Source organism: Haliotis rufescens, unplaced genomic scaffold (assembly GCF_023055435.1).
Source record: "Haliotis rufescens isolate VD_foot unplaced genomic scaffold, xgHalRufe1.0.p SCAF_68, whole genome shotgun sequence".
Taxonomy (NCBI): domain Eukaryota; kingdom Metazoa; phylum Mollusca; class Gastropoda; order Lepetellida; family Haliotidae; genus Haliotis; species Haliotis rufescens.
Window position 1 is genome coordinate 1,145,712 of NW_025964359.1, and position 23,262 is coordinate 1,168,973.

At 43.3% G+C, this 23,262-nt stretch overlaps 1 long non-coding RNA gene across 1 annotated transcript; it reads left to right on the plus strand.

Moving 5' to 3' along the window:
- Nucleotides 1–13,535: 13,535 nt before the first annotated feature.
- On the plus strand, nucleotides 13,536–16,165 carry LOC124117839. The gene is made up of 4 exons (XR_006858358.2): nucleotides 13,536–13,733; nucleotides 15,105–15,161; nucleotides 15,554–15,811; nucleotides 16,018–16,165. It is a non-coding gene; the product is annotated as an uncharacterized LOC124117839 (long non-coding RNA).
- Nucleotides 16,166–23,262: the final 7,097 nt, after the last annotated feature.

A 23,262-nucleotide genomic window follows, 5' to 3' on the forward strand; every position in this document is an offset into this window, starting at 1 on the left:
GTGAGGGTAAGAGATAATGGTCATTAAGAATTTTGTCTGCAATTTGGCAGAGATCTGAAGTGAGCTGGTGTTCTGTGAAATAGCTATGTTGGGCCGGGTCTGTTTGGGTGGGGGTTTCAGTAAGAGAGGGGGGCCTCCTGGGGGAGGTGTGGGCGTCCTTAGTGGTAATTATTGGCGAGGGGGTAGGGGGTGGGGAGGGTGGTGATAGAATCTCCAGGGTTTGGGTTGCGTTGTCGAGACTAGGAATAGAGATAGGAGGGCTTTGGAGAGTTTGAGTGGCATGATCCATGAGGGGTGGTTGGGTAGGGGTGGGGTTTGGAATAATTACATGATTGTTATAAGGAGGTGTAGAGGGAATAGGTTCGGTTTCCATGGCAACATGGGGTTGAATGGGCGCTTGGGGTTGGGGGCTGGGTGACTGGGGGGGGGGGGGGGGGGATTGGAGCTGGTTGTGGGAAGGGTGCAGGTGACGGAGGTTGAGGTCTGGGTCTTTTGGGGTCATTTAAATTGAAGGTTATGGTGATGGTTTTGGTGGCGGCCGCCATGTCGGCGTGAAGGGCAAAATAAGAGACCCTAAAATTTAGGAGTGGGGTTATAACGCCGACTATGTCCCTGGGGAGTGACTTGTTTATGGATCGGTCCGTTTTAAACATAGTTGGTAAGGTAATCCAGTGATGAGAATGTGAATCCAGCTGGGTAGGTAATCCAAGGAACAGGGGTAATCTCCGTGAGTGGAATAGGGAACAACGAGGAGGAGGGTGAACACAGATGGCCGTGTAATCCAGTGAACAGTGGTGCCTGGTATTGATCCGTAAATGGAATCCAGTAGGTAATCCGTAGGTAATCCGTAGGTTTCGTGAATGGATGAATATAGCTCCGTGGGGGAGCAAGCGAGAGATAGATCCGTATAGGGCCTGAAACGACACACGAATGTTCGAGAAACGACACACGACGACGCCCACCACAAACGGTAAGGTGAGGTACCTAGGAGATTTTACGTGCGCTTTCCGACTAAAGCGTATTTCGCACACGGGGAAGCACTTTATACTATTGGGTGAAAAAAAGCGTAATAAATAAATAAAGAAGTGCGACCCAAAAAAATGTAACTTTTACAGTACTAATCTAATAAAGCTAAAGGGGGCAGTGGGTTTGGCTGGGGGGGAGTGGGTGGTAATAAATACTCAATAATATGGAAAAAATTGGGCGTGGGTTGGAGGGGAGGGGGTCAAGCGTGGGAAGGCACGGCGAAGGCAGGCGAGCACGGTGTCTAGCGGCGGAGTCCTCCAAGTAGTTTCTTCGCTATTGCTTCTTCCCTGGGGTTAGGCATTTTGAAGAGACACTTGGTGAGGAGGGCGGCGGAGTTAGCGACGAAGTGCTTACTGCCCTGTAGGTCACAATCCAAGAGGAACAGTGAGAGTTCACTGTAGTTGTGGATGTCGTGTTCGAATCTTTCTCTTCCCATGACTTGGTACATCTTGAGGTAGCTCCTCTTGGTGTTTTCATCAGGGAAGAGCTCGGCTTGGCCATCCTGGACGTGGGTGGCGCTGACCGAGTGGTGATTCTTGTAGTACTTGAGGATGCTGTTTGCCTTCTCCAATAGCACGGCCCTGAGGCTAGTATCCTGAACCTGGACCGGGGTGGTCTGAGTCTGGCCGTCGCTAAGGGAGGGGGGCTCCGGAGGACTGGTCTGGATGCAGCTGTCGCATGTGGGGGGCGACGAGGTCTGACATTCCGTGGACGCAGTGGTGGTGGGTGGTCGGGGGGTTGGTTCGGGAGAGGGGATTTCTCTCCTCTTCCTCTTCTTCCTCCCGTGGCCGGTGCCCTCGGGCGAGCGGAAGGGTTCCTCCCCTCTGGATTCGAGGGGAGCGAGTTCCAACGTAGCTGCCGGGGGAGGCGGGGTGGTGGGGAGGGAAGTCTCTATCTCCATGTCTAGGACTGGAGGAGGGATCTTCTTTACCCGAGGGGGCCCCTTCTTCTGCGCCGGGCGGGGAGCAGGAGGTTGAGGGGCTGGGGCTCGGGCCATCTGAGGCTTGGTCTTAGCCGGGGCTTTGACCAGTGGTCTCTTCCTTTGACCGAGGTCGAAGGAGATGGTGAGCGTGGATGAGTTGGACTTGTAGGAAGTCCTGAGGGAGTAATCCCCAACCCGGTAGGCCAGCAAGGGCTCCAGGATGGAGACAAGCTCCCTCGGTAACGACATTGAGAGATCTCTCATTGTCAGCTTGGTAGTTTGGAGAGCTTGGGAGGACGTGTGCGCGTGGCGAGAGTCCAAGCCAAGATGACGCCACCACAAACTCGTTCGTTCGTTTTAAGGGTTTAACGACCGCTTCAGCCGTCGGCTATTTCGCAGTCGGGGAAGGTGGGGAAGAAATAAATAATATAACAATAAAGTTAAACACCATTCCCAAAAAACTATAAAGGAGGGGTATAAACCTAGTAAAAGAGGGGAAAAGAGAGAGAGTTATACTTAGCAACTAAAGTAGTCCTAGTTTATGTAAAGCATATGGTGATAAAAGTTACAGTTAAGCTGTAATTTAGAGATAAGGGGTTATATAAATAAAGAAAAATGGGATAAAGCCTAGAGTAAGTCTAGATTAGCTGGGTAGGGGAGGGGGGTGGTGAAAGAGCTTGGTCGGTGTTGTGCATCTCGCTGGGCTTGGGTATAGGAGTTGTATGGATAACTGGTAAGGAACTTATATAGGCTGGTTGAAAGGGTTTGAACGCGCGGACGTCGTAGAAGACGACCCGCGCTGGAAATTTCGATCCCGATCCGAATTTGGAGAGTTTGTTTACCTTTGGAGACAGTTTTTTAGTTAGGTTAGGTTAGGAGAAATGCCGCTAAACCTACGTAGGCAACACTTAACACTAAACTTCTGGGCAGCTTCTCAATCAAACCCTCTTCTACAAAATCTCCTAAACCTAAACATACGTCCCAAAAACCAGGCACTAACTAGGAAACACCCTCTACTCACTCCAATTTCCCAACGTATTATAAACTACCGCAACGAACACCAAATAGGGAACCTACAACAAAACTGCAAAAAATCCAACGTATTCACCCCAAAACTTAAAATCCCCAAAATAGACACTTCCCTAGCCAAAACAATAAACAAACAAACTGACCCTAACATAGCTAAATCCACCTCACTAGCCTACATACATCAAAACTGGCCAAATTGGTGCCACATCTACACAGATGGATCTGCTGATCCATTCACAAATCACACAGGTTTCGGAGTCCACATAGCCCAACCAATAAGAAATACGCAATCCTTCCGACTCCCAAACAACCAATCTATCTTCACCGCAGAACTCATGGGTATCGCCACGGCCCTCCACAGCCATCACACTAAAAACCAAAATAAAATCCTAATACTCTCAGACTCACTAAGTGGACTCCAGGCCCTCCAAAGCAAAAACACCAAAAACCGCCCCAAATTAATAAACCAAATTCTCAAAAGTATAGATAAATTAACAGAGGCAGGCAAAAACATAGTACTCACCTGGATACCAGCCCACGTAGGAATATACGGTAATGAGAACGCCGACCAAGCCGCTAAACAGTCCCTAAAAATACCAGAGATAAGCCTTAAGCTACCAATAAGTAAATCAGAGATCAAAAGTATCAACAAACACAAAATCACCCAAAAATGGCATAGCCTCCATCAAAACACAAACACCCAAATCATAAAAGTCCTCAAAAAACCCCTTACCAAACCAAAAATCCTCCATCCATCCAAAAAAATCGATAGAATAATCACCAAACTCCAAACAGGACACACCAAACTAAATAACCATCTTCTAAAACTAAAAAAACACGCAAACGGGAAGTGTCCACACTGCACTCACCCAGAAACCATAGACCACGTACTACTACATTGCACCCACTACCTCATCCAACGTACAACATTACAAACCAACCTAAATCCAAATAAAGCTCTTACCTTAGAAGCAATCCTCAACCCCCAAAATAAAATAGAAAACTTCAAAGCCCTAGGCATTTACCTAACCAAAACAGACCTAATTAATCGTATCTAAAAATTCACTAAACCACCAACACTAAACATCTAAAAACAACAACTCACCCCCACACACTCCCTTAGTCCCAACCACTCCCCCAAGGCATGTCTTCCAAATCTCAAAATTTCAAAACTTTATATAAGCAACCACTAAACCCCCCTCCTTGGTTGCACTCTTCTCGCTTCCCCTTTTATATCACTAAATGGCCCGGCCGGGCCCGTGTGCGAAATACGCTCCAGTCGGAAAGCGCACGTAAAATCCCCTAATATAAGTAAGTAAGTAAGTTAGGCTTTATTTAGGAAGGTCTAAACAATAATAGATAGGAGTTTGGCAATATATTTTTAGTGGCGGAGCGTAAGGACGTGGTAGCGGTCGTGGAGGGCGAGGAGGGTCTAGGTGTCGGGGACAAGAAGGCCCTGGAGTAGATGTTTGATCCAACTGTAGTCCTGGGTAGTGAGGGGGTGGTAAGATTTTTTAACAAAGTGGGCCGTGCTGTTTTTGATGAATTGGGAGGTAAGTTGTATGCCCTGGTCCTGGATATCTGTTAGGAAGGAGTTCAGGTCTTGGATATTTAGTATTTGGTGTTCAAAGCGCTCCTGGTTCAAGTACTGTATCATTGTAAAATTTGGGTGATCTTGGGAGCTTTTATAAACGCATATGCCGGGGGCTTTTAATGTTAGTGGTGAGGGTAAGAGATAATGGTCATTAAGAATTTTGTCTGCAATTTGGCAGAGATCTGAAGTGAGCTGGTGTTCTGTGAAATAGCTATGTTGGGCCGGGTCTGTTTGGGTGGGGGTTTCAGTAAGAGAGGGGGGCCTCCTGGGGGAGGTGTGGGCGTCCTTAGTGGTAATTATTGGCGAGGGGGTAGGGGGTGGGGAGGGTGGTGATAGAATCTCCAGGGTTTGGGTTGCGTTGTCGAGACTAGGAATAGAGATAGGAGGGCTTTGGAGAGTTTGAGTGGCATGATCCATGAGGGGTGGTTGGGTAGGGGTGGGGTTTGGAATAATTACATGATTGTTATAAGGAGGTGTAGAGGGAATAGGTTCGGTTTCCATGGCAACATGGGGTTGAATGGGCGCTTGGGGTTGGGGGCTGGGTGACTGGGGGGGGGGGGGGGGGGGGGGGGGGATTGGAGCTGGTTGTGGGAAGGGTGCAGGTGACGGAGGTTGAGGTCTGGGTCTTTTGGGGTCATTTAAATTGAAGGTTATGGTGATGGTTTTGGTGGCGGCCGCCATGTCGGCGTGAAGGGCAAAATAAGAGACCCTAAAATTTAGGAGTGGGGTTATAACGCCGACTATGTCCCTGGGGAGTGACTTGTTTATGGATCGGTCCGTTTTAAACATAGTTGGTAAGGTAATCCAGTGATGAGAATGTGAATCCAGCTGGGTAGGTAATCCAAGGAACAGGGGTAATCTCCGTGAGTGGAATAGGGAACAACGAGGAGGAGGGTGAACACAGATGGCCGTGTAATCCAGTGAACAGTGGTGCCTGGTATTGATCCGTAAATGGAATCCAGTAGGTAATCCGTAGGTAATCCGTAGGTTTCGTGAATGGATGAATATAGCTCCGTGGGGGAGCAAGCGAGAGATAGATCCGTATAGGGCCTGAAACGACACACGAATGTTCGAGAAACGACACACGACGACGCCCACCACAAACGGTAAGGTGAGGTACCTAGGAGATTTTACGTGCGCTTTCCGACTAAAGCGTATTTCGCACACGGGGAAGCACTTTATACTATTGGGTGAAAAAAAGCGTAATAAATAAATAAAGAAGTGCGACCCAAAAAAATGTAACTTTTACAGTACTAATCTAATAAAGCTAAAGGGGGCAGTGGGTTTGGCTGGGGGGGAGTGGGTGGTAATAAATACTCAATAATATGGAAAAAATTGGGCGTGGGTTGGAGGGGAGGGGGTCAAGCGTGGGAAGGCACGGCGAAGGCAGGCGAGCACGGTGTCTAGCGGCGGAGTCCTCCAAGTAGTTTCTTCGCTATTGCTTCTTCCCTGGGGTTAGGCATTTTGAAGAGACACTTGGTGAGGAGGGCGGCGGAGTTAGCGACGAAGTGCTTACTGCCCTGTAGGTCACAATCCAAGAGGAACAGTGAGAGTTCACTGTAGTTGTGGATGTCGTGTTCGAATCTTTCTCTTCCCATGACTTGGTACATCTTGAGGTAGCTCCTCTTGGTGTTTTCATCAGGGAAGAGCTCGGCTTGGCCATCCTGGACGTGGGTGGCGCTGACCGAGTGGTGATTCTTGTAGTACTTGAGGATGCTGTTTGCCTTCTCCAATAGCACGGCCCTGAGGCTAGTATCCTGGACCTGGACCGGGGTGGTCTGAGTCTGGCCGTCGCTAAGGGAGGGGGGCTCCGGAGGACTGGTCTGGATGCAGCTGTCGCATGTGGGGGGCGACGAGGTCTGACATTCCGTGGACGCAGTGGTGGTGGGTGGTCGGGGGGTTGGTTCGGGAGAGGGGATTTCTCTCCTCTTCCTCTTCTTCCTCCCGTGGCCGGTGCCCTCGGGCGAGCGGAAGGGTTCCTCCCCTCTGGATTCGAGGGGAGCGAGTTCCAACGTAGCTGCCGGGGGAGGCGGGGTGGTGGGGAGGGAAGTCTCTATCTCCATGTCTAGGACTGGAGGAGGGATCTTCTTTACCCGAGGGGGCCCCTTCTTCTGCGCCGGGCGGGGAGCAGGAGGTTGAGGGGCTGGGGCTCGGGCCATCTGAGGCTTGGTCTTAGCCGGGGCTTTGACCAGTGGTCTCTTCCTTTGACCGAGGTCGAAGGAGATGGTGAGCGTGGATGAGTTGGACTTGTAGGAAGTCCTGAGGGAGTAATCCCCAACCCGGTAGGCCAGCAAGGGCTCCAGGATGGAGACAAGCTCCCTCGGTAACGACATTGAGAGATCTCTCATTGTCAGCTTGGTAGTTTGGAGAGCTTGGGAGGACGTGTGCGCGTGGCGAGAGTCCAAGCCAAGATGACGCCACCACAAACTCGTTCGTTCGTTTTAAGGGTTTAACGACCGCTTCAGCCGTCGGCTATTTCGCAGTCGGGGAAGGTGGGGAAGAAATAAATAATATAACAATAAAGTTAAACACCATTCCCAAAAAACTATAAAGGAGGGGTATAAACCTAGTAAAAGAGGGGAAAAGAGAGAGAGTTATACTTAGCAACTAAAGTAGTCCTAGTTTATGTAAAGCATATGGTGATAAAAGTTACAGTTAAGCTGTAATTTAGAGATAAGGGGTTATATAAATAAAGAAAAATGGGATAAAGCCTAGAGTAAGTCTAGATTAGCTGGGTAGGGGAGGGGGGTGGTGAAAGAGCTTGGTCGGTGTTGTGCATCTCGCTGGGCTTGGGTATAGGAGTTGTATGGAGAGAGAGATTTAGGTGATTTAACGACCGCTTCAGCCGTCGGCTATTTCGCAGTCGGGGAAGGTGGGGAAAAAACTATAAATAATGGAATAATAAACATAATCACCATTCCCAAAAAACTGTAAAGGAAGGGGAATAACCTAAAAAAGTGGGAAGAGAAGAGAGGTAGAGTTATCCTAATCTTATAACTACCCTAACTAATGTATAGCATAGTGGGATAGTAAAAACAGTTAAGCTGCTGTTAGTATATATGGGCTTTAGAAAGCAAAGAAAAAGGGAGAAAGCCTAGTGTAAGTCTAGATGCGCTGGGGGGGGTGGGTACGGTGGGTCATGGTTATTGTGTCACGCAAACTCGCATTGATTGAAGGGCTTAGTAGTGTGGTTAATTGAATATAGGATTGTATAGGATGGCTTATTGAGTTTGACCGCGCGGACGTCGGAGAAGACAGTCCGCGCTGAGAATTTCGATCCCGATCCGAATAAGAGGTATTGTTTACATTTTGAGACTGACTGATTTATTTGGGAGATTCTAAACATTTAAGCTGTGATTTTAACCGTAGTTAGTGGTTTTTAAGGGGACGAAGGTGGCAAGGCGGAGGGAGCACGTTAGTTTTAGGGGATGGCGGCAAGGGAGCCACTGAGGAGAAATTTAGTAAGTTTGTAGTCGTTTAGTGAGAGCGGGTGATAAGACTTTTTAGTAAAGTGAGCCGTGGTGTTGGAGATAAATTGAGGGGTTAGTTGAATGCCCTGTTCTTGGATGTCAATAAGAAAAGAATTTAGATCTTGGATTGTTGGAATTTCGTGTTCAAAACGTTCTAGGTTAAGGTATTGAATGATGGTGAATTTAGGACGTTCTTGGGTAGATTTGTAAATTTTGATGCCAGAAGATTCAAGGGTTAGTGGGGTTGGTAATAGATAGTGAGATGAAAGAATTTGGTCGGCATGCTGTGTGAGATCAGATGTTAGTTGGGATTCAGATATGAAGGTTTTTTGGAAGGGGTCAGTTTGAGTTGGAGTAGTTGTCAGATTAGTGGCCTTAATAGGCGAAGTGTGGGCGTCTATGGTGATGGCTTGGGGTGAGGGGGGGTTGGGAGTTTCAATTATCAGAGTCTGGGTAGTTTGATCTAAACAGGGGGTATTAGGGATAGGTGTAGCTTTAGTCTGGGTAGCATGGTCGGAAAGGGGGGGGTGGGTGGGGGTATTAATTCTTTTACGTTTTTTCTCCTGGGTGGGGACGGCAGATGGGGTGGAGGTTGAGGAGGGGGTTGGAGGGAAGGGTGAAGGGGGGCTGGAGGGGGAGGGGTCCATAGAGTGGTCTAGCGTGGTAGAAACAGGTTCGGGTTGAATGGTAATATTTACGTGTCTCTGAGAGTCATTTGCTTGAGCTTGGCTTGGTTGAGGGTAGGAGGGGTCACGTGACGGAGCCGTGTCGGTAACTGGAGCCCGGGTAATCCGTTGGGGAGGAAAGTGAGTGAGATCTCTCCTGGAACGTGGGAGTTTGGGCTGGTTTGCATCAAAGGTGATAGTAATCACCTTTGTGCCGGCCGATAGATCGGCATTGAGGGTATAGTTCGCTACCCTAAATGATAGAAGAGGGAGTATCACTCCCACAAGTTCCCTGGGAAGGGACTTGTTGATGATCCTGTCTGTGGATGACATGACTGAGATGGCGTGTGTTCACTGTGACTAGCGAACGAGTTGTCTGTCGTGGGGTGTGTGTGGACGGTGTGTTTGGGAGTTGTATGGATAACTGGTAAGGAACTTATATAGGCTGGTTGAAAGGGTTTGAACGCGCGGACGTCGTAGAAGACGACCCGCGCTGGAAATTTCGATCCCGATCCGAATTTGGAGAGTTTGTTTACCTTTGGAGACAGTTTTTTAGTTAGGTTAGGTTAGGAGAAATGCCGCTAAACCTACGTAGGCAACACTTAACACTAAACTTCTGGGCAGCTTCTCAATCAAACCCTCTTCTACAAAATCTCCTAAACCTAAACATACGTCCCAAAAACCAGGCACTAACTAGGAAACACCCTCTACTCACTCCAATTTCCCAACGTATTATAAACTACCGCAACGAACACCAAATAGGGAACCTACAACAAAACTGCAAAAAATCCAACGTATTCACCCCAAAACTTAAAATTCCCAAAATAGACACTTCCCTAGCCAAAACAATAAACAAACAAACTGACCCTAACATAGCTAAATCCACCTCACTAGCCTACATACATCAAAACTGGCCAAATTGGTGCCACATCTACACAGATGGATCTGCTGATCCATTCACAAATCACACAGGTTTCGGAGTCCACATAGCCCAACCAATAAGAAATACGCAATCCTTCCGACTCCCAAACAACCAATCTATCTTCACCGCAGAACTCATGGGTATCGCCACGGCCCTCCACAGCCATCACACTAAAAACCAAAATAAAATCCTAATACTCTCAGACTCACTAAGTGGACTCCAGGCCCTCCAAAGCAAAAACACCAAAAACCGCCCCAAATTAATAAACCAAATTCTCAAAAGTATAGATAAATTAACAGAGGCAGGCAAAAACATAGTACTCACCTGGATACCAGCCCACGTAGGAATATACGGTAATGAGAACGCCGACCAAGCCGCTAAACAGTCCCTAAAAATACCAGAGATAAGCCTTAAGCTACCAATAAGTAAATCAGAGATCAAAAGTATCAACAAACACAAAATCACCCAAAAATGGCATAGCCTCCATCAAAACACAAACACCCAAATCATAAAAGTCCTCAAAAAACCCCTTACCAAACCAAAAATCCTCCATCCATCCAAAAAAATCGATAGAATAATCACCAAACTCCAAACAGGACACACCAAACTAAATAACCATCTTCTAAAACTAAAAAAACACGCAAACGGGAAGTGTCCACACTGCACTCACCCAGAAACCATAGACCACGTACTACTACATTGCACCCACTACCTCATCCAACGTACAACATTACAAACCAACCTAAATCCAAATAAAGCTCTTACCTTAGAAGCAATCCTCAACCCCCAAAATAAAATAGAAAACTTCAAAGCCCTAGGCATTTACCTAACCAAAACAGACCTAATTAATCGTATCTAAAAATTCACTAAACCACCAACACTAAACATCTAAAAACAACAACTCACCCCCACACACTCCCTTAGTCCCAACCACTCCCCCAAGGCATGTCTTCCAAATCTCAAAATTTCAAAACTTTATATAAGCAACCACTAAACCCCCCTCCTTGGTTGCACTCTTCTCGCTTCCCCTTTTATATCACTAAATGGCCCGGCCGGGCCCGTGTGCGAAATACGCTCCAGTCGGAAAGCGCACGTAAAATCCCCTAATATAAGTAAGTAAGTAAGTTTTTTAGTTTTGTTGGGGAAGGTCTAAATAATGAAATATGGAAGTATAGCCACATGGTTATTAGTGGGTGGGGTTAGGACGTGGTAGCGGACATGGTTGACGAGAAGGTCTAGGTGTCAGGGACGAGTAGGCCTTTGAGCAGGTGTTTTGCCCAGCTGTAGTCCTGGGTTGAGAGGGGGTGGTATGATTTTTTAATGAAATGGGCAGCACTGTTTTTAATGAATTGAGAGGTGAGTTGTATGCCCTGGTCCTGAATATCTGTTAGAAACGAGTTAAGGTCCTGGATGTTGAGAATTTGATGTTCAAAGCGCTCCTTGTCTAAATATTGAATCATAGTAAAATTGGGATGTTCTTGTGAGCTTTTATAGACGCGTATTCCAGGGGCTTGTAGTGTTAGTGGAGAAGGTAGGAGATAGTGTTCTGATATAATTTTTTCAGCATTTTGAGAAAGATCCGTGGTGAGCTGGTGTTCTGTGTAGGTGTTTTGTTGGATTGGGTCAGTCTGGGTGGAAGTTTCAGAGAGATCTGGGGGGCCCATAGGGGAAGTGTAGGCATCCTTAGTGGAAGTTTTTGGCGGGGGAGGGGGGGGGGGGATGTTGTGATTTCAAGGGTTTGGGTGGCATTGTCTAAACTGGGGATTGGGATAGGGGAACTTAGCTTAGTTTGGGTGGCGTGATCGGAGACGGATGGGTGTGAGGGGGTGCTGACTCGTTTCCTTTTTTTCTCCTGTGTGGGAGCTGCGGGAGGGGTAGAAGTGGGTGGGGAGGAGGGGGTTTGGGATGGGGGTGGAGGGTGAGTTTGGGGAGGGGGACTGGTGTGACAGGGTAAGTTTGGGCTAGTAATAAGGTTGTTGTTAGCCACGAGTGTGGGGGTTGGAGCAGTTTCCATGGTTACTTGGTAAGTGTCCTGACTTGTGGCTTGGGCTTGGGGTCTGAGTGGCTGTTGGGCTGGGATTCGTACAGGGTCAAGGTAAGGCCGAGTTGAGGGGGGTTGGGTTCTAGGCCTTTTTGGTTGGTTCATGTTAAAAGTTATGTTAATAGTTTTAGTAGCTGCCGCCATATCGGCGTGAAGGGCAAAGTATGAGACCCTGTAGTTAAGTAGGGGTAGGATGACTCCTACTATGTCCCGGGGGAGTGACTTGTTGATGGATCTATCCATTTTAGACATGGGGTAGACAAACCAAGAGAGCAGGGTAATCCAGGTGGTTGGTAAGAGTAATCCAGGAGTACCGGGGTAGAATCCGTATAGGAATCAGGGCGACGAGGAGAAAACAAGACACACGAGAGACCACGTGATACAGTGGACAGTGGTGACAATATGTACACCGTGGAAGTAATCCGAAGGGGTAATCCGGGGAATTCCGTTGGTGATGTGATGTAGATCCGAGAAGGAACAGATATATAGATCCGACTAGGAGCTGAATATATAGATCCGTATAGGAACTGAATAACGACGACGACCACGACGACCACAAACTCAGCAAGTAACTTTAACATTAACAGCAAAATTCTAGATTCGGATCGGGATCGAAATTCTCAGCGCGGATTGTCTTCTACGACGTCCGCGCCTCAAAATTCTATAGCGGATAGTCTACAATGACGTCCGCGCACTCAACCTATAGCGCGGATTGTCTACTCCGACGTCCGCGCCACAAACTCCTATACCCATACTCAGTAACTCTATAGCCGCTTAACCAGCCATCCACCCACAGCCGACACAAACAAGCCCACTACCAATCACGCCGATACACAGCCTTACCCCCACCACCCAACCCCCGCGCTAGGCCCCCGTTTTCTAACTTAGGCTACTCATACCTATTCATTATTTTCCCCCCCTTGATTTAATTTAATTTATTTATTAATAGTAGCTATACATCAGCTTAACTGATTACTTCTGTCACTCTATCTATCCTAGTAATTATACCCCAATAAACCTGGCTAATGTAGAACTTTACTATCTCTCTACGGCTCTCTATGGCCACTTAATCCTCAACCCCTCTTCTCATTACTTTATCCCCCTTCACTTACAGTTTTTTGGGCTAGACGTTTATATTTATTCCCACTATTCTATATTTTATAAGAACCGTCTGCCCCGAGTGCGAAATAGCCAGAGGCTGAAGCGCTCGTAAAATCTCCAAATATCTATCTATCTAGCAACATAACTGTTGCATAGGGTATGTTGTTTAATGATAATACTATATGAAAATTCCTCGAGCCAGCTGACTTACACTATGAATAGTGTACAAGACAACAGTTATAGAACATCACGTGATAAGGTTGATGGAAACGGCAAAATATTTATTTACAATATATGTGTTTCCAGGGGAAGAGCCTGTTACAAAGTCTGTGTCTAAAAAAAAGTAAACTCGCTCCTAGTCGGACAAAACTGAATGTAATTAAGTTAACTACCTATGTACATTATCAGTGGAGTACTTGAATTAATATCAAATTGTAACCCGAGATGCTGGTGCCACACCTTATTACGTGACCACCCAGTGAGGCGTGAACACTCAGGGGCATGATATATACCCTTGTGTTTGATTTGATATACCAATCAGCCGTGGACGCCCGACCATAAAAATGGTATATATAGATTTAACCCTAATCAGGTATCGTTAAATATCGTTAAATCGTCGAGAACGTTCTGTCAGACGATCAAACGATAACTATTCAACAAGTCGGTAAATCACATCGAAAACCCAAGTTCCTGTCGCAGTGAGAAGCTCTGGATGCCTTGAGGAGGGTTCACCAGCTCTGCTTCAACAACGTTGACATTGGTAAGGCATTTTATTCTATTTTTGTACACCAAACACTGTATATATCTTGAAGAACCTTTGCCTTCTGTTTGGATCATGGTTTCTTTATGAACATATTCACTGAACATGTTGCTACCCTATTACAGATCTTACCAACGTCATCAACAGTCAAGGCAGACATCTTTCTTCAAGAAATCTGCCCAAAAGGAAAAACACTGAAATTGGTAAGTAATGCTTATGTGCAATGTCGTTAACTATAGTTCATTTATTGCATCGGCACTATTAGGTAGAGTTGAGCTACGAACGCGAAAATAAACTGGTACGGCGAATGTAGGGGTGAGGTACTTTTTACCACCACCGACCGTGTTGCCAATTTAAATTTCGTTTCGGAATCAAAGCACGGTGCATGTTGTTTTTTTTATCAAAATGTCAACATGAGCTAGGAAAGGAAGAGCGGAAGAGCCAGGGCTCTGCGAACATACGCGGATTGTGTAGCCTTTATATATATATAGCTTCGCGTGGCATTATATTGGTGTTACGTACGTAGTATACCAGGTAAGTGTTATCGACATGATTGTAAAGGGTGCGAGTTGGTGGGTGGCTCGGTCTACTCGGTGGTGCTAACAGTAGGCGTAGGGCTAGGCAAGTTTACGAGACATACTCTCGCGTGGACCTAGTGATAGAACCCTTTCTTCGTTTTGAGAGGACATGTCGATATCGAATTTCGCGAATTTTCTTCTCGAATGTCTGGGCAACAATGCAGTTTACCGGGCACAGCCCGAGCTCTACCATCCGCTCAATTACCGCGCTATAGTGCCACGCTGTCTCGTTATACCGTTACCGTGCCTCACGCTCTGGTGACTCTCGCTTCACATCCGTTTTCGGTCTTAGGGAAACTTACACATCTTTACAATCAAACACCCGTTCTCGGTCTTAGGGAAACTGACACATCTTTACGATCAAACACCCGTTCTAGGTCTTAGGGAAACTTACACGTCTTTACGATCCAACACCCGTTTTTCGGTCATAAGGGTTAGCTGGCTTTGGGCAAGGGTTAGCCATAAATTCTTACTTTTTCAAGCGTTAATTCAGTTAATCCCATTGGTCGGTCATGTTGACATAAACAATTGCGGGTGTGGTTTCAAGAAAAGATGAATAGGAGAGCGGGCCGTGACGTCACACGCATGCGCAATTCATTGTTTACTGAATTACACATGCATGTCAATGGTGATTCTAATGACCTGTTAAACGAGCACTGATTACATGTGATAGCGCCTGTGGTCCAGTGGCAGAGCGTCGTCGAGCCTCAACAGCGCTAATTGGATCTGAAAAAGTGCCATGTATGTCAAGACATTTGTTTGTACATTATATTTGTAACACACGTTTAGAAAGATAGAAATTTATCTTTGTCTTAGCTAAATGCTTGGTACGGGCCTGTTGAATAAATTCAATGTTTGTCTGGTAGGCTTGTCTAATTTTGGAGGAATTGTGGATTTTTGAGAATGGTAATTGGCAATTGTTATATTTGTATGACTATCCAATTACATTAAAGTTGCAATTTATGTATTATTCAAATATTTATTTGACATTTCCAGGACCAGTAAAGCTGCAAGACTTTGTCGGCCAGTCAAAAGTGGACGCTGCAATCCAAGGTATCACTTTTAGTGCTATCATGAAGATAGTTATCAATGAAATTATTGGTATATGACTCCACATACAATATCATGTATAGCATATTTATTCCTTGAGGCTATAATATACAATTCAAAGTAAATGCTGAAGTCACATGTGGTTAATATTTTTATAATTTATGTAAATTGTTTTAAACCACATTAGAATTATTTTGAAGCAAGTATTTCATGTCCAGTTGCTCATCCTAAGTATAAAAGAATCTGCACACAATGTTGAAACTTTTTAAATGCACAAGATTGATTTTTCTCTAAATATTCTCAAAACTCAAATCAGTATTCTGTAAAAATAAACAAGTTTTGTACAATTTGATTTGTTTTCATAGTGATAATACTGATGTAAATACTATTTTCAGGTGAAACTTTCTTTCTCATGGTGGGGCACACGCATGAAGATGTGGATCAACCGTTTAGTGTATTTGCAAGGGAACTTAGACAGAAGCCTGCAACAACCCGCGATGCCCTCCTTCAAGATTGGGGACATCCGGACACCCACCACCAAGCTATCAGACTTCAAGCCCTTCATGCCTGCCCCAAGGGAAGCGACAACCCTCCCAACTAAAGTTCAAGAGGCAATAGAGAAGAACAATGAAAAACTGCAAAAACAATCAAAGGTAATTTCAATAAATATTGCATTTCTTTTGAAATATGTATTGTGATGTGTAATATTAGGGTTAGTCAGCGTTACTTAGAATATGTGTAATGTGGGCAGAGAAACAACCCAACTTCATGAGGTTACTATTTTTGCTTTTATTGTATAGATGCACTGTGATTTTAATTATGTTCTCATATTCTTTACATTTTTTTTCTTTACTTTCAGATCACTCTGACAAAGCACCGAAGACAAGCGTCAGTATCAAAACAATAAAGAAGGAGCAGCAAGTTTTGCTGAAATGAACATATTTTTTGTCTAAGCTATGTGGCTGAGATATTGCCGAGGATTGCATTGCAGGAGTTTTGTACTTTGTATGTCTGAGAATCACATTCACCTTTAATGTTGTACACTTCAAAGTCGTCAAAAGGCCATTGAAGATGGTCACTGAAATTCTCATAATAATTTAGATAATTATAGGGTAAGCTCAAGTTCAATGATTTGCATCTGTCTAGTATACAAAGGTATGAGGCCAACATGTTGTTCCATTGTTTAATTCGAGTGACGTCAACTTTTCTTGATAAATTTGGTAAATATAATACCAAGATAAATATCTTCAATTGCTGAATTCAATTTAAACTTTCCAAAGATTGATGGTTGAAATTACTGCAGAAAAAAATTCGGCCAGAAATTTCTGTAGAAAAAAAAAAATTCGGCCAGAAATTTCTGTAGAAAAAAATAATTCGGCCAGAAATTTCTGTAGAAAAAAAAAATACTGCCAGAAATTTCTGCAGAAAAAAAAAATTCGGCCAGAAATTTCTGCAGTAATGCATTTTCTGAGCCAATTTTTGAGCTTGTGAACATGTGAACACACTGGGACACACATTATTTGGATTCGACTCCTCGAGAGCTTTCCAATGATATAAAACATGTTTTTGTAGCTCGCTTCCTTCTGTGTGGTCAAGTTCGGACTCCTGGCCATTCCTAAGTTGTCCCGCCCTGCCTTATTATATAAACAATTTACCGTGTGTCCTAATTAGACAAGACACGCACCTGTTTGGCATCATTTTTACGTAATCATGCAAATACTCAAAAGAATATTTCAAAACAAACAAAATTATATTTAACATTGGACATGTTTTTGTTCATTATTATGTCCTTATTTCTCTTCATCTTGTCTCAGAATTATACAATAATAGATGCGAAGAAAGCTCTATTGGTATAGAATTATTAGGATAATCGTATAAGGTTCCACCAACGAGGTACATGGGGTTATATGTTTATACCTTTTTACAATTCTTTGATAAATAAAGTAAACAGTTTAATATACTGCAGTGACAATATTTAAAAAAGGGTGAACCCATTGATTATATAATGCCAAGCGAGAGGAATAATTCGTTGATCGTTTGTGACTGTAACGCGCACCTGGCGAATCGTTAGATATCACTGTTCTGTATATCAAACGACATAAAAAACAAAAATTCCAAGACCAAGATATTTCTTCTAGAAATGTGTGCATATGCTTTACCGAAAAATATTATCCATTTAGAAAAAGTAATATATTCTGTTATAGTTATAAAATAAAATGAAACGGCTATTCATGGACATTGTTAATATGAACTTACAATATTGACTATTACACTCCCAAGAATTACGTACATGTTGCAGTTTCATTTACATTTACAATTCATCTTGTAACACTTGTCCAAGGGAAAGAATTATCGTATACGACAGCACGACACTATAAACTTATAAATTTCTTACGTAAACAATGTTCAACAAACACGAGATTATCAAAGGTTTATACATGTTGTGACCTATATCTACGTATGATATCACATTGAACATTTACAAATATCAAAAGTAAAATTAATTGTGTGAAAAAATGTATAAACGATATGCAAAATCCACATCATAACGGAAACTGTAAACAGCAGGGGATACAATATGATCGTGTGTGCTTTCATTCCACATGTTCAAGGACCTTCACCTCAAAGAAATTACCAAATATGTACAACAATGTTGACGTATGACATCACTACCGGCCACCGACTTTTACAAAATGGCGTGTTCACTGTCAACAGTACGCGGGATTTTACGGGGAGACTTTCGTTGATTCAGGGGTCGTATGTACATAAATGTGACATGTAAGTAATCAGAAACATTCTGACAATCTGTGTAATGTTATTTATCGTCATATTTTTCATTGAAACCAACGGAAATAGTCAGAAATTCCGATAAATACCATTGTCGTTGTGCGTGATTTTGTCAGTCATGGCGTCAAACAGGGCGGAATCTTTGAAATTTCTGTCGAAAATATCAAATATTTGCAATGTATCTATTTTTAGTTCCCAAATTCATGCTACTATTCTCTTTCCATGCATTTTCTATAATGTTGAGCCAATGTATTTAACGATTAGATGAATGGATAGCTCAAAATAGGAGAAAATGCTATACTGTGTAAAATCTGAATTTTGCTTTGTTTACATTTTAAACAAGTGCAGTTTTTCGAGCACAGCGTTCGATTTCACACCTACTTTATTTTGCTTGATTTCATCTGGACAGTTTGTATTGGTGACGAAGACCAATTGTCATTTTATTCTAAAATGTACGAGGAACTCAAAGATGTATGTAGCTGAGTTTCAAACATACGTGAAGTTATTGGCGTCTCATTACCGGCATACGTGAAACATGATTTTGTAAACACTATCCAATATGGCGGAAAGTTCGCTTCGGCGTTCTTGTGTGCGTATTTTCCAAAACATTCTAAACGATACTAGGGTTGTCGGCGACGTTTTGAAATGATCATTGGAGATTTCATAAAAAGACCGATACCCGTGATCACTAATATGCAATTTTTGAAAATCATTTCTCCGAGTTAATATCCGAAATTTAGATTAAAAGAAATGCTGTAAATAACGCTGTAAATGGTGGTTTAGTAATTTGTAAAAAATGGCGACATTTATGATATACCTAATTTTCAGAGGTCATTTTCAGGAATTTTGCTTTGCCTAAAATGGCAGTGGATGATATCATCGAATGGGGAATTTCCCACATAATTCAACACTGTGAAGTATATTTGTGTGCGTAATGTATGTAGAATTTTATTCGACTTCAAAGTGAGGGTTGAAGTGGAGGGACGTATATGTCCCTGTGGCATCCAGGTCCCCGTTCCACAAAGCGATCTTAGCGCTAAGGTGATCGTAACTCCCAATTTGTGGTGGGTCTATCGTTATTTTGACCGGACTAATACTTTAACACTGGCTTACGATAGTCGTACGTAGCGCTAAGATCGCTTTGTGGAACGGGACCCAGGGGGCTAACAAAGCATGATGACGTCATAATGTTTATCAATTGGCACCAATGACGTCATATTGCAAGGGGCATAAGCCATGTGTGTTTTTTTAATGGAAATAGAACACTTGGTAAATGTGAAAAATACAAATAGTTTAAATGCAAAAAATATGTTTATTTATTGTGATATTTTTATATTTTTGTCTATGACACTACAAGGTTAGCACTTTTAATGTGGAAAAAGTACAAGAAAAATAGGTTAATTTTCGTGTGCACTTGCCCTAATTTGCTTTCTCTGAGCGATTCGTGGCTTGCAACGCGCCCAAGTTATACCGGTTCGCTGTTTTGACGTCACAGTGCACTCTAATATAGTATGACGTCATAGTGCAATCTAACTTTGTGAAGTCACAATGAGACTCATAACACTGTGAGGGACAGGCGTACGACACAAACAGAAATAAGGGGTGCATTGCAAACAGTGCGCTAACTTTCAGCCGCTGACTGAGGTCGCTTCGTTCTCAAACCAAAATGGCGGCTTACTTTGACAGCGGAACAAGGAATCTTTGACTGGATCAACGAGAAAATGAGCAAAGGTAGCTAACACACCATCATCCTCAGTCTGCTCCACATCTTCAAAGTAGTCATAAATTTCATCACCTCGTCATCGAGCCTCTTCTATTACGTTCTTCATTACGCGGATGGTCAGGCTCGCTAGCTGACTTGGTTGATGCATGTCATCGTATCCCAATTACGTGGATAGATGCTCATGATGTCAATCACTGGATTGTCTGGTCCAGACTCGATTATTTACAAACCGCCGTCAGATAGCTGGAAGATTGCTGAGTGCGGCGTTAAACAACAAACAAACAAACGTCAAGGCAACCAAGGTAGTTGCGCCGCAATTTTGGAAGAGTGCGCAAGCGCTTCGAACTGTTGCAGACCCCGGGTTGAGCGATGTATTTTGCTTTCTCTAAGCGATTCGTGGCTTGCAACGCGCCAAAGTATTTGGTTTGACGGCCGCATCACCGCGGAAGCTAATATTCATAGACTAGTACTATTTTCAGTCATTGTCGGTAGGCATATTTAAATAATTATATCTAGAATTACTGGTTACAAAATGCACAGATGCGGTTACTACAATATTCAAAGGATGTGTGGCAATACATTTCGTGCAGAAAAACACGACAGAAATCAACAAAGGGAATGTATTTACGTTTTGGAGACAACAGAGAGCTTGGAATTTTGGCGCTTTTCTATATACGACTGTGACGTCATATCTTTTGCGTCACAATGAGTGATAGGACGTCATAATGGTGACGCGCGATGTAGAGCAAAAGCCTTGCAAAGCTTGCTTTGTTTTCTTTAGGGATGCCCACCTCATGTTAGCTTACCAAGTTGCCGTGCTTATATGCTTTCAATGCATGTCATATGTTCGAGCGAAGTATTACGGTGTAAACAAACTGCTTGAGTATATACAGCACCATATTTTGCTCGGTGATTCCGTAAATTCAGATCGATAACCCACTCAAAACACTGAACTCAACCCATGCCTCTTCACTCAGTATATTTGCTAACACCAAAGAGTTCGGTTCCAAATTCAATTTAGCGGGGTTAAATCTACAGGTAACCTAGCTCTACATTGAAAACACAGTATGTTTATCTCCTAATTGTAGTGGCAGTAAAGTGTACAGTAATTGTATAAAGGAATTCAATTATTTGAGGCCATTTTAATTTTGGTTTGAAAGTATTAAAAACATAACTTTCTTTTTCATCTTTCTCAGTGCATCATTTCCACATTTGTAAAACGGGAATATCACAAGATTTGGTGTTTTATTCCCGGCACACTGATCAATGTGTTGACTGAGTGGGATACACCGACAAGAGGGGTCCCTAATTTGTTGTCGGTGGACCCTTACTCTCGCTCTTAGGGTGTCCCCTGTCTGTTCAATGTATTCGGCCTTGCATCCAGCACATTGTATGACATAGATCAAGATTTTCGAAGCACAATTAATATACGTATCTATTATGCCTCAAATGAGATTGACCAATCAGAGAGCAGAACTACTGACCCCACATGAGCCCGTAGATGGTTGTTACTGACCTAATATGAGACGTATACCGTCGGTAAAAGCCATTTTGAATTTTCCAACACCCACCTCACATATTTCCCATGGAAATTCTGGTACAGAAATTCGTTATTCGACACTGTTTTGTGTTTTAATATCATTAATTGTGATAAGCAAAGAAATTATTTATGAAAGAAACCACGCTTGTGACTTTATTTATAAATAATTAAATTTTCGTTGTGTTCATGAAAAAATTCCTGCATTCTGATTAGCTGAATTGGTCACGTGTTATTGCATTCATTTCCCGATGAATGTAAAGAATTAAGCCACGCCCACCGCGGCGCACTACTTTTATTACTGCGGAATGTCGGGGAATCCCAATATTACAGTCGAGGGAATTCCCTTTCTGCTCACGTGTATCGTCATGCACAGAACATTTATCGACTTTCATGTATATTCATTGTCCAAACTACCCTTTGAAACCGAAGGCCGAGAATGACTGAAACAGCAAACGTGCAGGCACACTCCGGCGCAGTGGTGACTTAGCATAACACCACTGCCACAGGTTAATTTGCATATCACGTGACCGGACATTTCTCTTGTTTGTAAACAAACGCGCTTTTTCAGAAATCAGTATAGAACGGACTAATGCAAGTATTTGGGGGCGCTTTACATATTGTTTTGCATAACTATATAGATATGCTACTACAACTGCTACAGTGAGTTGCATGACAATATATATTTATGCATCAAAGTGACCGTGTCGCTAGCTCTCCGTTGGGCTTCCATGACAGCACGTGGAGCCGTACAACCAATGTAAACATAGGATTACTACGCAAAAACAAGTAGATTTTTACGTATTTGCATACTTTCTCAATGAAAGTTAACCATTCTTTGACATTTGTTTATGAAAATGTGTAGACTTGTCAAACATGAAACGGATGAAAAGCATATGCAATATCTTGAATGGACTGTGAAAGATGTGACGAATCGTCACATGGCGCTGGCCTGTGGCAGAGATACTATGCTAGCTGGCTGCCGGCCGCATGGAACTCTGGGTAGGAGAGTGACGTGCAGGCTCGCTCGCCTGTTTTTTTCCCGCTCGCCTCGGTTCAACTTTCATGTCTCTTCGGGTTTCAATTCTAACTAGCATTTATCCAACTGTGTTTTACCGTAATCAGGGAAGTAATGTTTGAATCACGCCGTAAATGACCATGTTATTTGAAACAGTCGCCTTCTCTCGGACATATTTCTTCCGGTTCGTTACAGTCTGACTGTTGCAGTTCTTTTCGCCTCTTGCCTTAATTGACAGGTCCAATGAACATTGTTTTAATCCCACTCTCCGTTGATTGGCTACTGACTGTGTAGGCGTGTCAAGTTATGTGCATAAATTAAACGATCACCTGATTCATGTCACGCCACTGTATGTATTCCTACACCTGGAATGTTTATCAATGTCGTCATTTTTGTCTGTTTTGAAACATGCAACTGTTTTTGGTTAAACTATTGTAGATAAAACGTGTTTTACGTTGTCGAATCTAATTATAAGCATTGACTGTATTATTATTAGCATTGATTGTTTTAATCCCACTCTCCGTTGATTGGCTACTGACTGTGTAGGCGTGTCAAGTTATGTGCATTAATTAAACGATCACCTGATTCATGTCACGCCACTGTATGTATTCCTACACCTGGAATAATTATCAATGTCGTCATTTTTGTCTGTTTTGATACATGCAACTGTTTTTGGTTAATCTATTGTAGATAAAACATATTTTACGTTGTCGAATTTAATTATAAGCATTGACTGTATATTTTTTTCGGTTCATTGAGGTATGAATCGAAAAACAGATGTGCAAACTTTTGTAAGAATCCGCTACGCGGATTCATACAGTTTGCACATCGGTTGCACATACAGTTTGCACAACCGATGTGCAAACTTTTGTAAGAATCCGCTACGCGGATTCATACAGTTTGCACATCTGTTTTTCGATTCATACCTCAATGAACCGAAAAAAATACACAGTCAATCCTTAAAAAATATAGAGAAAAAAAGCTTACAACAAGGTAACTGAGTTACAAATACCAACGTCATAGAACATACTATAGGATG